The following is a 13708-nucleotide window of genomic DNA, read 5'->3' on the forward strand; positions in this document are numbered from 1 at the left end:
CTCAGGGTCCTGGGATCCAGCCCTACATCGGACTCTGCTCAGCGGGGAGCCTGCTTCCCCCTCCCCTCTCTCTGCCTGCCTCATTGCTTACTTGTGATCTCTCTCTGTCAAATAAACAAAATCTTTAAAAAAAAAATTTTTTTTTAAAGATTTTATTGAGAGAGAGAGAGAGAGAAATTGAGTGTGCAGGGCAGGAGTAGGGAAGGAGAGGGAGAATCCCAAGCAGACCCCCCGATGAGCAGGGAGCCCAATGTGGGGCTTGATCTCACAACCCTGAAATCATGACCTGAGCCCAAACCAAGAGTCAGACACTTGAACGACTGAGCCACACAGGCATCCCTAACAGTGGCTTTTTAGCAACTTTTTGTGCAGTCTGGCTCCTCATCTCACCCCACATTATAGTAGGCTTTAACAACAGAGAATCAATTGTGTCCTGGGCTACTGGCAGAAACAGCCTTCAGTACAATGACAAGGGGCAGCTGAGAACATTACATCGTCATCTCTCCTGAGATGCCCAGTGTTCTTGGCTGCAGAGGGAGCAATGTTTTCCAGGTCTTAAAGTCATTATGAGGTTTCATCATATAAACTACTTGGGGAGACACAGAACATTCAGATCCCAAAGCTCCCATGGTTTTGCCCTCTGTCTGTGTTCCCTCTTGATAGCTTGCTGGGGTCGTTGATAGTTGGCCTGCCGGTTGACAGGTGTGGCCGATAAAGATGTGTTGCTGTCATTTAAGCCACACTGTTCTCTAGGCAGTTGTGCATTTGGTGGGGGGGGGGGGGGGGTTGGTGTGATCTTGGAAATCAAGAGTCCTGAAGTCTAGTCCCCACTTGGCCACAGACACCATGTCCTGGAAGCAAGCCCTTGAATTTCCTGGGATTTCTCCCCAGGTCCCTTGCACAGAACAGCATTCCCTCCGTCAGCCACCCCATGGAGGCAGCACAGCCCTGGAGAGCAGAGTGCTGGATGGCGCTTAGCCTATGCCTTCCCGGCGCTTCCAGCAGGCGTTCAATAAATGCTTGTTGATGGGGTTGCATTCCTGGCCAGGTGCCCAGGGACTCCGCGCTGTAACAGCCCCAGCCCCTCCCTGGGCGGTCTCGGCAGCATTGTGGTTCCGAGGTTGGGGTTCAGACTGAGTCACTGCACATGCCCCTGTCTCGTGCCTCGTGTGAGAGTGAACAATAGCTCTTTGTACTTTGCCTGGTTAATGCAGCCCGGGTGCTGCAAGGACGTGACTCTGCAGATAAGGAGGGATTCCGAGGTCAAGTTCCCAGAGGGAGGGGCGTGAGCCGAGATGTCAGGGCCTTCCCTTTGGAGTCCACTCTTTGTTTTTCTTTTTTCAATACTTTATTTTATTTTTTTAAACATTTTCGAAAGATTTTATTTATTTATTTGACAGAGACACAGCGAGAGAGGGAACACAGGCAGGGGAGTGGGAGAGGGAGGAGCAGGCTTCCCGCTGAGCAGAGAGGCCAATGCCAGGCTCAATCCCAGGACTCTGGGATCATGACCTGAGCTGAAGGCAGACGCTTAAGGACTGAGCCACCCTGGCGCCCCTTAATATTTTATTTTTAAGTAATCTCTACACTCAGTGTGGGGCTCAAACCCACAAGGGCAAGATCAAGGTCATAGGCTCTCCGGACCGAGCCAGCCAGACACCCTCCAACCTACTCTCTGCAGTTCACAATCACACTTGGACTTGATGTGCCAAGGTTGGTAGTTCTTAGGAGGGAGCAGAAAGCGCTCTAAAGAAAACTATCCTTTAGCAAACCATGGCCATTCAATTTTCACACACAAAAGAAAGCATTGCCAATTGAAAATTAATTCTTTATGATAGCGGGACCACAGGACCTCTTCCTCTAAGCACCTGATTAGCAATCTGCCCGACGGGAACTTGAACGAAGAAAACAGGCAGCATAGTGTAATGATTCTGGAACGAGGCTTCTTTGTCGTTCAGGCTGAGCTGGTCTCAGCTTCACCAAGAGTGACCGAGCTGCTCTCGAAGCTCAGGCTTGGCGGCCACTCCCTTGCCTGAAGCCCTCAGTCCCAGGATGTGGGATCTCAGTGATGGTCTCATCACCGCCCTCATTTTACAGTTGAGAACCCTGAGCCCCAAAAGGGCGGTGGCGTCAGCCATGTCCCCGTGGGGTCTGGATAGCCCTGAGCGGAGCTGAGGCTCTCTGGTGCTCGAGAAAGACCGGGATGGGGGGGGGGGGTGGCAGGCACGCGCGGGCTGTTGGTTCTCCTCTGCCGGGGGCTGGCTGGTCACCTACTCTCAGGGTTCGGGCCCTGATGGCAGTTCTCGCGGGGGCGTGGCCACCCCAGGTGTTTGAGAAAACCGGTGTGCCTACCTGCTGAACCTTCAGTGTTGCCTAGCAGGTGGTTTTCGCAGCAGGAGGGGTTCCTAGGTTTCTGTTTGGAGACACCCACACATACACACACACACACACCCGCTCCCGGCAGCAGAGTGCCCCCCTCTACCCTGCTGCTGACTGACGCGGCGCATCCGTGTCCATCAGGGTCCTGACGGCTCTCGAAGGTGGGCAGGGAGCAGGGAGACCACAAAGCGTGGTGCAGAGCCCACCGCCGCTCCGCAGCTGGTGCTCTCCCTCCCTTCCTGACCTCTTTTGGCGAGACCTGCGTCAAAGCTGGGGGTGTGGGGTAGGCAAGGACGCCATTGTTGCGAGTCGGCATGGGGCATGGAACGGTCTGGAAGGGGGCGGAGGATCCTGGGGGCAGCCAGGGAACATCCAGCCCCAAAATTTGTTTTCAGCCACTCCCCTTCACAGACTCGTGGCTTTCGAGCCTTGAAAGGGGTCTTACAGATCATCTAGTCCAACTCTGCATCACATCTGCTGCGGGAGTCCCTGTTTGGCATTCCTGACACCCTGCCTCTAGGCTAGTCTCTCTTGAATACCACCAGTGATGGGAAGCTCCCTATCTACCAAAATGGCCATTCCTTTCTCCTTCCCTGCTGTTTCCAGTTAGCACCAACTGTCACCATGCCCTGACACCCCACTCCACCCCCCAGGTCACCCCAAAGTTCCCTTCGTGGGACTTCTGCCCACTGGTTCTTGCCAGCCAGCAGCCTCTGTTGGGCCCGTTCCCCGCACATCTGTAATGGCCGACCTGGAGAACCTCGGGTCAAGGGAGCTTCGCCCACCTCAGCCCCCTGCTCTCTGAGCCCTGCTGTCTTTGCAGAAAGGGAGCGCCGCAGCTCAACAACGCTCCTGCCATCATCCCGGCCATCCTGATGGGAGTCGGCCCTGTGGCCAAAGCTAATCATCTTTTCTCAAGTGATGCTGGGGGTCTATGCAAGCACCTGGGGTAACAGGTGCAGTCCCAAGGCCACGCTCAGGTTCAGCCACGGGAGGAAGGATCTAAGTCCTACGTACCCTGCTCCACTGGCCAAGGCTGGAAGCAGGGAGACAGGGCTTCAGGTCACTGCAAACCTCGAGCCTCTCCCCTTCCCTGATGTAACCAGACCTCCTATCAGGGAAGGATTTCTCAAAATACACTTTGCCTGGACGCATAAATAATCGATGAGGTTTAACACGGTATCTTCCGAGGTGGTCGTACAGTTTACACTGAGGAGAAAGGGCTTCGAGCGGGAGGAAACGGAATTTGAAGCCTCGGTCAGCAAGGGAGGCAGGTTTCTCAACTAGAGTGGTTTTTTCTATTTAGAAAAAAAAAATGACACAAGTCATCTGTGCTTTAGAAAAATCAGGAAATAAGTCAAAGCAAAAGAGTTGTCTTCAAGTCCTGCTACCCAGGGACACACTCCTCGTGTGTGACGCGTGGCCTGGGCTCTGCCACTGGGAAGGAGAGGCTGCGCTCCTGAGACCCTGGTCTGAGGATCCTGCAAAGGTTTCCTTATCAGTGCAGGCGACACCGCCCACATGGCCCAGTGCCATCTCCATGGAGGGGAGGTGGGGGTTCCATGAGCTGCCGGGCAGCCAAGGCCGGCGCCGTGGGGAAGCTGAGGGAGTAGCAGATGGGACTGAGCCGCAGCCCGGGCTCTGGGTCTCGGGAGGCTGGGACTGCTTTTCCTCTCTGATCTTTCTCTTGCTAGAACCAAGCATCTCCTACAGAGCCTTCCCCAGCCCCTGGGCGAGGTGGCTGCCAAGACCCTTAGGGGCACTCTAGGAACCTTGATGGACGTTCTTGTCATCGCGGGACTCTTCCTAGCCCGGATCTTCCGGCTGCAGGCCATCCCAGGCAAGCCCACGGGTACCGTGACCCGCCAAGGTCAAAGGGGAAGTGGGTGGCCAAAGCGTTCAGCTCTGCTAGGTTCCTGGAGGACACCCATGAGGCCGCAAGGTGACCTCTGGTTGGGTGATGAGCAGCTTGGGGGACGTGGGTGAGGAGAGCAGCTTTGGTGAGTGACGCGGACAGACGATGCCTGGGAACGGAGGGGGGAGACTTGGAGACAAGGGGCGCACAGCTCAGGGGCTCTGCAGTAGAGAAGGCGGCAGGCGGGGGCTGGAGGGAAGAGGGTTTTCTGGCAGGAAAGAGGCAGGGTGCTCGGCTGCCAGCGGAACAACCCGGGCCGGGCCGTGGGTGCGGAGGAAGCAGCGGTGGAGGGGGCCCTTGGACGTTTTCTTCTGGTTGCTTCTATATCTCAGGAAATAGGAGGCAAGGCCATTGTGGGTGGGGTGGGGGGACGAAAAGCCCACAAGAACACAGTGGAGGGAGGCACCTGGGTAGTGCAGTGGGTTAAGTATCTGCCTTTGGCTCAGGTCATGATCTTGGTGCCCTGGGATCTTGGGGTCCCGGGATGCAGTCCGGAATGGAGTCCCGGTGCAGGACTCCATCCCATGACCCCTGGTGAGAGGGGAACCTGCTTCTCCCTCCTCGTGTCCCCAGCACTCATGTTCTCTCTTGCTGTCAAATAAAGTCTAAAAAAAAAAAAAAAAAAAGAACACAGTGGGGTTTGTTTTGTTTTGTTCATAAACATTTCAAATTCCCCCAATTCCACACAGTTTCCTGTATGGGTGGATTCACCACCAGGGGCCTTGGAAGAGACTCAGAACCAGCAGGTGATCAGTTAAAGGCCATTAGTGGTAAGGATCCCCTAGCTCTGTGCGGGCGATCTTCAGCTGGAATCTGGGAGGGGGCCATCCCCGACAGGAGTCCCTGCCGCCCTTCTCCTCACACCGCACACGCCACACCCCCTGCCCCACAGCGGCTCATCTTTGGTCCCGGAGACACAATGCCCAGAGGTTAACCGCCTGGGCCTAGTCCCCATTCTGGCTCCCAGGACTTCCCCGATCCCTGGCAGCGTCCCCGACCCCAGACCTTCCAGAAGGGGCTCCCACACGCTGGGCCCGTGCTGCTCCCGACCCCAACATCCCGTGAGGTGGAGTGTATGCTCCAGTCATAACTTTAGGAACAAGACGCAGCTTGCTTTCTTTTAGGGCTCAACCTTTAAATTATATGATTATGAGGAAAAACGATGCTCTTCCAGCAAAGTGAATTAATGACACATTTTTTAAACTATAATGATTTTCTACAATTTAAAATGTGGAGCCCCTCTGTGGCTGGGTCTCAGGCAGCCCCATCCTGTCAAGGACTGGGTCCCTGCTGCCCTTGGCTCTCATGGTTGGGGGGTGCAGAATGCGGGAGGAGGGACAGTGACTTTGTAGAGAAGGAGTCCGGACACGGGGAGGTCCGTGGGAGGCCGCCCAGAGCCTCCAGGGGCTGTTCTGAAAGGTGACGAAGAAACAGCTCAGCAAGATGGGGAAGATTCCGGCGGCTCTGGAGGCTCACCGGCTGCCCCCCGGAAGCCGGCAGGCAGCCCTCGATGGCGCCCAAGCAGGGGACCTGCCGCTGCTGGGACGGGAGAGGCGCCCCAAGACGCTGGTGCCCGTGCGACAGGGTGGAGGGGCCCTGGTACTCGCGCATTCACGGCAGCTCGTGGGCGTGGTCAGTGGAGATGACGATCAAGGTCAGAGTCGGCCTCAGGGTTGGTTGGTGTTGAGGGCTGTGAGCTGGGAGCCAGACCCAGGTGGGTGCGGTTGTGACCGGCGGGCACCATCACAGTGTTGGGGACCCAGTTGGGGTCAAGCGAGCATACCACACCAGGAGAACAGTGGGCTGTGGCCAGAGGTGGGCCGAGGTCCTGCGTCCCGAGGGCGGGCGAGCAGCCATCAGTGGTCAGTGACTTGGAGGACCTGGCGGGGAAGGCCAGGGCGGCCTGACTGTTCTCAACTTCCTCCCGTTTGGGCCTCCGCATCCCTCTGGGATCAAGGCACTACTTGGGCGGTGAGGGGTGGCCGGTGCACCCAGCAGCATGTTGGGGGGGGTGAGCAGCAGGGGTGAGGCCTGCGGGGGCTGCCTGCCTGTCTGTGAGGCTGGCCTGAAAGCCATCTGATTTCATCACACCCGCCAAACGCTTCCTGCGCCCTGCTGGGCAATGCGGTTCTGCCCTCTGGTGCCCTGTGGCTGGGAATCCTGTCCCCTGCCGGATGGGTCCCCACCACAGGGAGGAAGCCGGAAGGTTCTGTCTCCCAGATCCGCCTCCCCTCCAGGCCTGCTTTGCTTTTCTCTGGCAACAGGAATGTTTTCTTTCCTGCTCAGTCCCCAAAATCTCCCAGTCTCTAGCCAGTTGTCCTCTCCCCGCTTCTGCAGGAGGCCTGCTGGGCTGGAATGAGCTGGGGGGTCAAATTTCAGGCTCCCGGGGGAGGGTCAGGAACCTACCTTGGACTCACACCACACCATGTGGCCGATTGTGGCCGATGGTCGCCGATGGTGGCCTCACCACGAACGTGGTTCTTTCACTGTAACTCCATCCGTGGTATGGCAAGAAGGGTGGAGATCTGGAAAAAAGAGGGAAGAGGGTCGCTTCCCAAAATATCACGGGCTGTTTGGGTAACCCAGCTGGTGTTCAAGGAGCCTGTCAGGACAAGGTGGCATCTGGCCTTCGGGGACTCGAGGACGTTCCTATGTGACGTTAGGAGCAGCAGACAGCCTGGGCAGGGACCACCAACAGCACATGTGGCCTTCAGAAGTGCGGTGGGCGCCCATGTCCTGGGGGCCGGGCTGGGGGGCACTTTGCCCCGGGTTGGGTCACCCAGACTGAGGGGTGAAGAGTCCGTGGAGAGGCCTGAGATGTAAAGGAACAAAGTGACAGAACAGTCTGGTTCGGCTCCCATTTCTTTCTTTTCTTCCTCTTTTAAAAATTTTATTTATTTTTATTTTTCAGTTAACATACAATGTATTATTGGTTTCAGGGGTAGAGTCAGTGATTCGTCACTCTGATATAATACCCAGTGCTCATTACATCACGTGACCTCCTTAATGTCCATCTGCTGGTGACCCCCAGCCCCCCACGCCCCTCCCCTGCAGCAGCCCGCAGTTTGTTCCCTGTGATTAAGAGTCTCTAAGGGTTTGTCTCTCTTTCTGATTTCATCTTGTTTCATTTTTTCCTCTCTTCCCCTATGATCCTCTGCCTTGTTTCTTAAATTCCACAGATCAGGGAGACCATGTGATAATTGTCTTTCTCTGACTTATTTCGTTCAGCATAATACCCTCTAGTTCTATCCACGTCGTAGCAAATGGCAAGATTTCACTCTTGTTGGTGGCTGCATAGTATTCCATTATGTATATGGACCACATCTTCTTTATCCATTCATCTGTGGATGGACATCAAGGCTCTTTCCATAGCTTGGCTACTGTGGACATTGCTGCTATAAACATTGAGGTGCACATGCCCCTTCGGGTCACTACATTTGTGTCTTCTGGGTAAATACTCAGTAGTGCGATTGATGGGTCATTGGGTAACTCTGTTTCCAACTTTTGAACCAGCTCCCATTTTACAGAGTCAGATCTGGGGCTCAGAGGGGTCCCTGCTGCCACTGGAGGCCCGGGCAGAGGCAGGTTCCACCCCAGACCTCCAGACTCCAGGTCACAGCCCTTCTTCCCCCCACCCACCGCCTCCTTCCTGTCCAGGCTTTCAAGACTGTTGTCAAGTTGGGAAGGGTAAGCCAGGGGCCTGGGCCTTTGGGCCTCTCCTCACGACCCCTGAGCCCTTGTTTTAGATCAGCCATGATGCAGACATGATCTACGACGTGTCTGTGGGCGTAGAGGCCACTCACTCCGGTATGTAACAGTTGGTGTTGCCACAGTCAACGCAGTGATGACCATCATCTCGGTGAGTGACCGGGAAGCGCCCTTCCCCTTTCAGGTCTCCAAGCAGGGGCCCAGCAGCCACACAGCAGCCCCAGGGGTCCACAGAGAGGTGTGGTCACACTGGTCCTGAGGTCACTTGAGGGGCGTGGACTCTGGGACCACTCATGTGACCTTGACCGGGTCGCTTCACCGTCAGATTCAAGTTCTTCGTAGAGAGGTTGTGGTGTTTCCATTACTCGCTGTACTAATGTGGGAGTGATGGATTGTTGCTGTAAAACTTATCTGAGTTTTATATGTAACATGGGCACCACTCACGCCTTGCTGTTGGGAGGGTTGGAAGTGACCATGAGGGCCTGGCACTGGGTTGGCCCTCTGGGGGACACCGCTGTTGAAGCTGGGGGCAGGCTTGGGCTAGAACTGGAGGTGTTATGGGAACCGGAAGGATGGAGGGAAGGTTAGCTGGAAAGAACAGGGCTCTGGCTTGGACTATTCAAGAAGGAACGTGCCCATCCAGGAAGTGGAAAGGGGGTGTATGGGTTGAGTGGGACCAGCACGATGGGAAGCCAGACTCCAACGGCCACACCGTGAATCAAAGCAGCAGGTAATGGGGGCTCTTTTTTAATACAGGTTTTAGGATCATTTGGGGATGGGGAGGCGGCCAATCAGATGACCGTCACAGCTCCAAGGGAGGGGACCTGTTCTAGTTTCTGTATTTGATGCTTTGATCTCTTAGGGCCTTACTAACCCCAGAGGATCGGCCCCTGCCTCCCACAATTAGCCAGTTTCTAGAAAGAGCAAAACAGCCTGGCCCACGAGTGCACCTTCTGTAGAAAATCAGTCAATCGGGAGCCCACAGCCCAGGCCCGTCTTCCACAGGCTCTCATGCTCTGGGCCACGACCCACCAGCCCTAACCACCCCAGGGCAGGTTCTAGATGGGGCGGGGCAGCCCCTGTACCCCCAGAACCTGCTGAGATGGTTCAGACCAGCCAATGCTCGACCGGCCTTCCCCTGGAAAGCACAAGAAAGTCTCCTCCCTGTTTCTAACCCCTCCCCTGCTCCTCCCCGTCCCCCCAGCCTCCTGACCAGCCTGGTGCCTCCCAGTGGGCATGTTCCTACGTGGGGAGGGTGTGGGGGTCGGGGAGAGGAGAGCTGGGGGTCTGTGGATCACAAGAACAGGGAGGATGGTGGCGTCGAGCCTGCCCGCGCCAACATCACGCTCCTGGCACGACAAGCAGGAACGATCCTCCCCGGGCCGCAGGCTTAGTCATATAAGGAGCAGCTGGCCGAGGGAGCAGAGCCAGAAGCCTCTCGGAAGCCCAAGAATTCCAGGTGCCAGGGCCATGGGGGCGCCTGACCGTCCTCCCTTCCCCTGCAGGCTGGCACCGTGGGGCTGGTCCGCTCGGCGGGGGAGCACGCAGCTGTGGGGGGGCCCTGGAGCCCCCTACACCGGGCAGCCCCCGCACCCCTCACATGTGAGTCGTCGGTGATGCCCCGACCTGAACCGAGGCTGGGGGGCTTCACCTCCACACACGGGCAAACGAGCAGGTAACTGACGCTGCGACCATCTCGTGAAGGCAAAACGAGAAACATTTTCAGTAAAATAGGTATTTCTTTTTTCTTTGAGATGTTATTCACTTATTTGCAAGAGAGAGAGAGAAAGAACGAGCGAGCACACAAGCAGGGGCAGAGGGAGAGGGAGAAGCAGACTCCCCGCTGAGCAGGGAGCCGGATGCGGGGCTCGATCCCAGGACCCCGGGATCATGACCTGCGCCGAAGGCAGCGGCTTAACCGAGCAGCTCTCTCCCTCGCCGCCTCCGTCCTCCGGCTCTGCGGCTCTGTGTCCGGGCGCCGCCCCTCCAGCCCTAGCCGCCTCCTCTTGCCCTTCTCCTGCTCCAGCTCGCAGTTGTCCGTGGAAACGTGAGTCGGAAGCCTCCACTGGCTCTTCTTGCCCGCGTCACCCGGCATGTGTCCCCCATTCTGGGAGGCCGCCCTCGCAGCCAGCTGTCGCCCTGTCTGTGGAGGCGGTGGTCTGCCCGCTCTCTTGGTCTGGTGGCTTCTAGAAGGATTCTGTCAGGGAGCATAGGGCCAGGTCCCACCGCCAGCCCCTGAGGATCGTCTGACTTGGGACACCGCTCGATCCCCGAGAGGCCCAGGGTCCCTGTGCTCTGTGTTCGGGGTCTCTGTGCTCTGATCCCACACTGTGGCATTGAACAGCTAACAGCCTCCCTCAGAGGCGTGTCATGAATCGAGTGGCCCGACGGCTGGGAAGGGCAGACGGCAAACCCTCGGTGGGCGCTCCTACTGCGTTATTCTCGATTAGGTGAGGCGTGGGAAGCCCTCTCCCCGGACACGAGAAGACTGGGCGTCGCTCGGGGCCCCGATCTTCCTCTCTCTCTTGCCGCAGAGCCCCTGAAGCCCAAGCGGGTGCTCAGAAATGCGGCGCGGCTCCTTCTGGTGCCGGGGAGGGGGGACCGGCGGGTGGGCTCATCTGTGCGCGGGGTTCTTGGCCTTGAGCTCTCAGCGGTCCCAGGCCAGCCCCATCAGGCCCAGACAGCCTTGCCTGTCCCCACAGAATACGGTCCCTGCTCCGTCTTACCCTGGCATCTCCCGTGCGTTCACCTACATCGCGGGGCGTCCCCTCGGGTCTGGAGCGCCTGCACACCCCACACGTCTTCCAGACCTGGCACAGGGCAGGTGCTCGGGAAGTCCTTGTTGAATGAACGAAGTCCTCAGTCGGTGATGCTCTTGACACTGTCTCTGCTTTTCCCTTCGCTCCCACACCAGCCCCGGCCCATACCTGAAGGCTCAGCACGGTTTACCTTTCCCTTGAAGACCGTTCCAATTCAGGCTCGTTCAGTCAACACACATTTTCCAGGTGCCAACCTGTGCCACAGCCGGGCCGGCGCTCCCAGGGATGCCCAACCGGGAGATGATCTGCCAAGAAGGAGCTCATGCCCTCCAGATCCCCCTGGGGACACCTCAGTTCACAGCCAAACCCTCTACACGCCTGCCTTAGCCTCCAGCACCCCGAAGTCTCAGGTGTCTTCGGTCCCCTGACCCCCGGCTACAGTCTTCTGTGCCCCCCACGCCTACTTGCTCACAGCCTCAGACCTTTCCTCAGGAGCCTCCAGACTCCGGGCTCCCTCTCCCTGTGGGTCCTCCTGAGGCTCAAACCCCGTTCTCACTGCTGGGGAGAAGGTATGCGACTCCTAAGACCAGAACGTTCCCTGCAGAATCTCGGTTTTGAAGGAACTGTTGGAACACCAGAACGAAGGGGCTGATCCTTCCGGCACACGAGGATGGAGACCCACCTTGATCGGTGCTGCCCCAGGCCCTGGGATACAGCTGCGAACCACAGCGACACAGCCACGTTTCAGGAGAGTTAAGTGGGGTTTTTGGCCAGGAGCCTTTCCGGTGAGCCTCGAATGTGGAGGCGGGGGGCCCAGTGGGAAGAACGCTGGTGAGTGTGTGAGGAACCTGCGTTCTGCCCCTTCCTGACCCTTTCTCCGGGCCTCAGGGTCCTGCCTGTAGAGTGGGGGTGATCAGACGCCCCCACAGACTCAGATCAGACGCTGCACGGATCTGACAGGTGAGCCACGTTCTAAAGGACTGCTTGGCTGCCAGACTTCTGGAAGGGGAGAGGGAAACCGGACAGAGTGGGCAGCACAGATAACTGCTCTCACCGTTTTGGGGTCCAGAGCCCCGAAGATTGGAAGGCGTCTCACACTTGACTTCCTAAGGGCAGCTCATTCTGGGGCTTTGAGTTCCCGCCCGTCTCCCTCCAGTGAGACTGTGCATTTTCCCCGTGGCGGTATCACCGTCAAGGGTTGAGAGGTGGTTGGGGGCAGGGACAGAACGTGCCTCTTTTTATATATAAAGCTATAGATAGACATACAGTATATAAAACAGATATACAGCATATCAGTGGCATTAAAATTTCATGAAGGATGGTGACTGGGGGGGGAAAATGGGTGAGGACATTTTAGACAAAACTTAAGGAAAGAAGTTTGAGAAACCCCCAAGGCAAGGGGCAAGCCGCAGGTGCCTGCAGTTCCCCATGCCCACCACAGGGGGGCAGCCCTTCCCAGGCACAAGCTCCCCTCGAGCTCTGCTCCCCCTTCTCTGAGAATTTCAAACTGGCACCCACACCAGGGGAGAGTGAACTCAGTGTGACGTCCCCCCACAGAGGTTGTCTCCATGCCCTGCAGCTGCGGGCGCACCCCGGAGGAGCCTGGAAGGATAGGAAGCAGGGTGAGAGATGTCCGCCTCTTCCCTTGGCCACCTGGAACAGACTATGCTCTGGGAGGTCCAGGTTTGGGGCCAGAGCCAGTCAGGTACCACTAGTCCTCGAGGGCCCTTGAGCCCCTCTCTGCTCCACTCGTCCTGTGCTCTCTGCCTCAAGGTCATCGCCTCTGTGGTGAGGACTGAGGTCTTCCTGCAGTCCTCCTGGACGGCCACCTTCATGGTAGATGGGGCTGTGCGGGGGCTCTCCAACCTCGCTGTGGGGTTCTTGTCCTCGCCGTCCAGGTGTGTGGGGTTGTACAGCAGGAAGCACGTGTGGGCAGCCCCTTACCCCCACTCCCAGTCCCCCCCACCACCCCCAAGGCAGAAGGAGCTCCAGGAAAGATGCAACACTTCCCCTTCTATAAATTCGATCAGGGGCCAACTCTCAGACACTTAGGCACGGCTTCAAACTCTGTAAATAAGGCGGTTTCCTACTTAATAATAATGAATGATAATGAAGAACTAATTACATGGAACCTCTGGTCCACCATATTCAAAGGCAATAGAAATCAAGCCGGGGCCAAGGGAGCAGGTGCCCCACCCCACCTCCTTCCCCTGACCTGAGGGCATGTACATTGTCCCAGAGAACACCACGTCCCTGTTGTTAAAGGGCTAACAAGTCCTTTTTGACATGAGGTGGGACCCAGTTTTCTAGCTATTTCCCTCCTTCAGAGGTAAAGTCAAACTGGCCTCCAAGAAACTCCTCTGTGACTCACAAAGGCCTCGCCCGGAACTATCCCTGTCACTCTTTTCCTCCTTTCTTCTCCCATTTTCCTGTCTCTTGGTGTGGGAGGCCATTGGTGTCTACAGTCTCATTCTTCACTAGAATCTATTTCCTCACTCCTGTTTACTTCGATGTGGTATCCCTGAGACCAAGGGCCAAACATTTGTGGAGTAAACCGAATTTTTGTCGAGAGAAACAGAGGGGAAGTTCCTGACAAGCAAGAAGAAATCACAGATGTTGGGCTTCACATACTGTCCCTGTCCTCCAAGGAAGCTCGTGTCCCCAGGTGGTGCATTCAAGACCTCCTTCTCTGAGAAGGACTCTGCCCCTGGCCTTGGGGGAGGGGGAGAGCTCAGAGACTTTGGTGCCCACCCCCCAACCTTGGCAACTGGAAGACTTCGGAAACTTTAGTCTCTGATCTGGTTGAGAAGTGGTTGGCCAATCAGAGCTCCATTCTATGATTCTACATTAGCACCAAATCCCAAATGATGTGTGGATTCACTTCTTTCAAGTAAAACTGTTCAAGCTCATGATTGATGAGGAAGCCTGAGTCCTGATTAATGCATTG

This window comes from Meles meles, chromosome 1 (assembly GCF_922984935.1).
Source record: "Meles meles chromosome 1, mMelMel3.1 paternal haplotype, whole genome shotgun sequence".
Lineage (NCBI taxonomy): Eukaryota > Metazoa > Chordata > Mammalia > Carnivora > Mustelidae > Meles > Meles meles.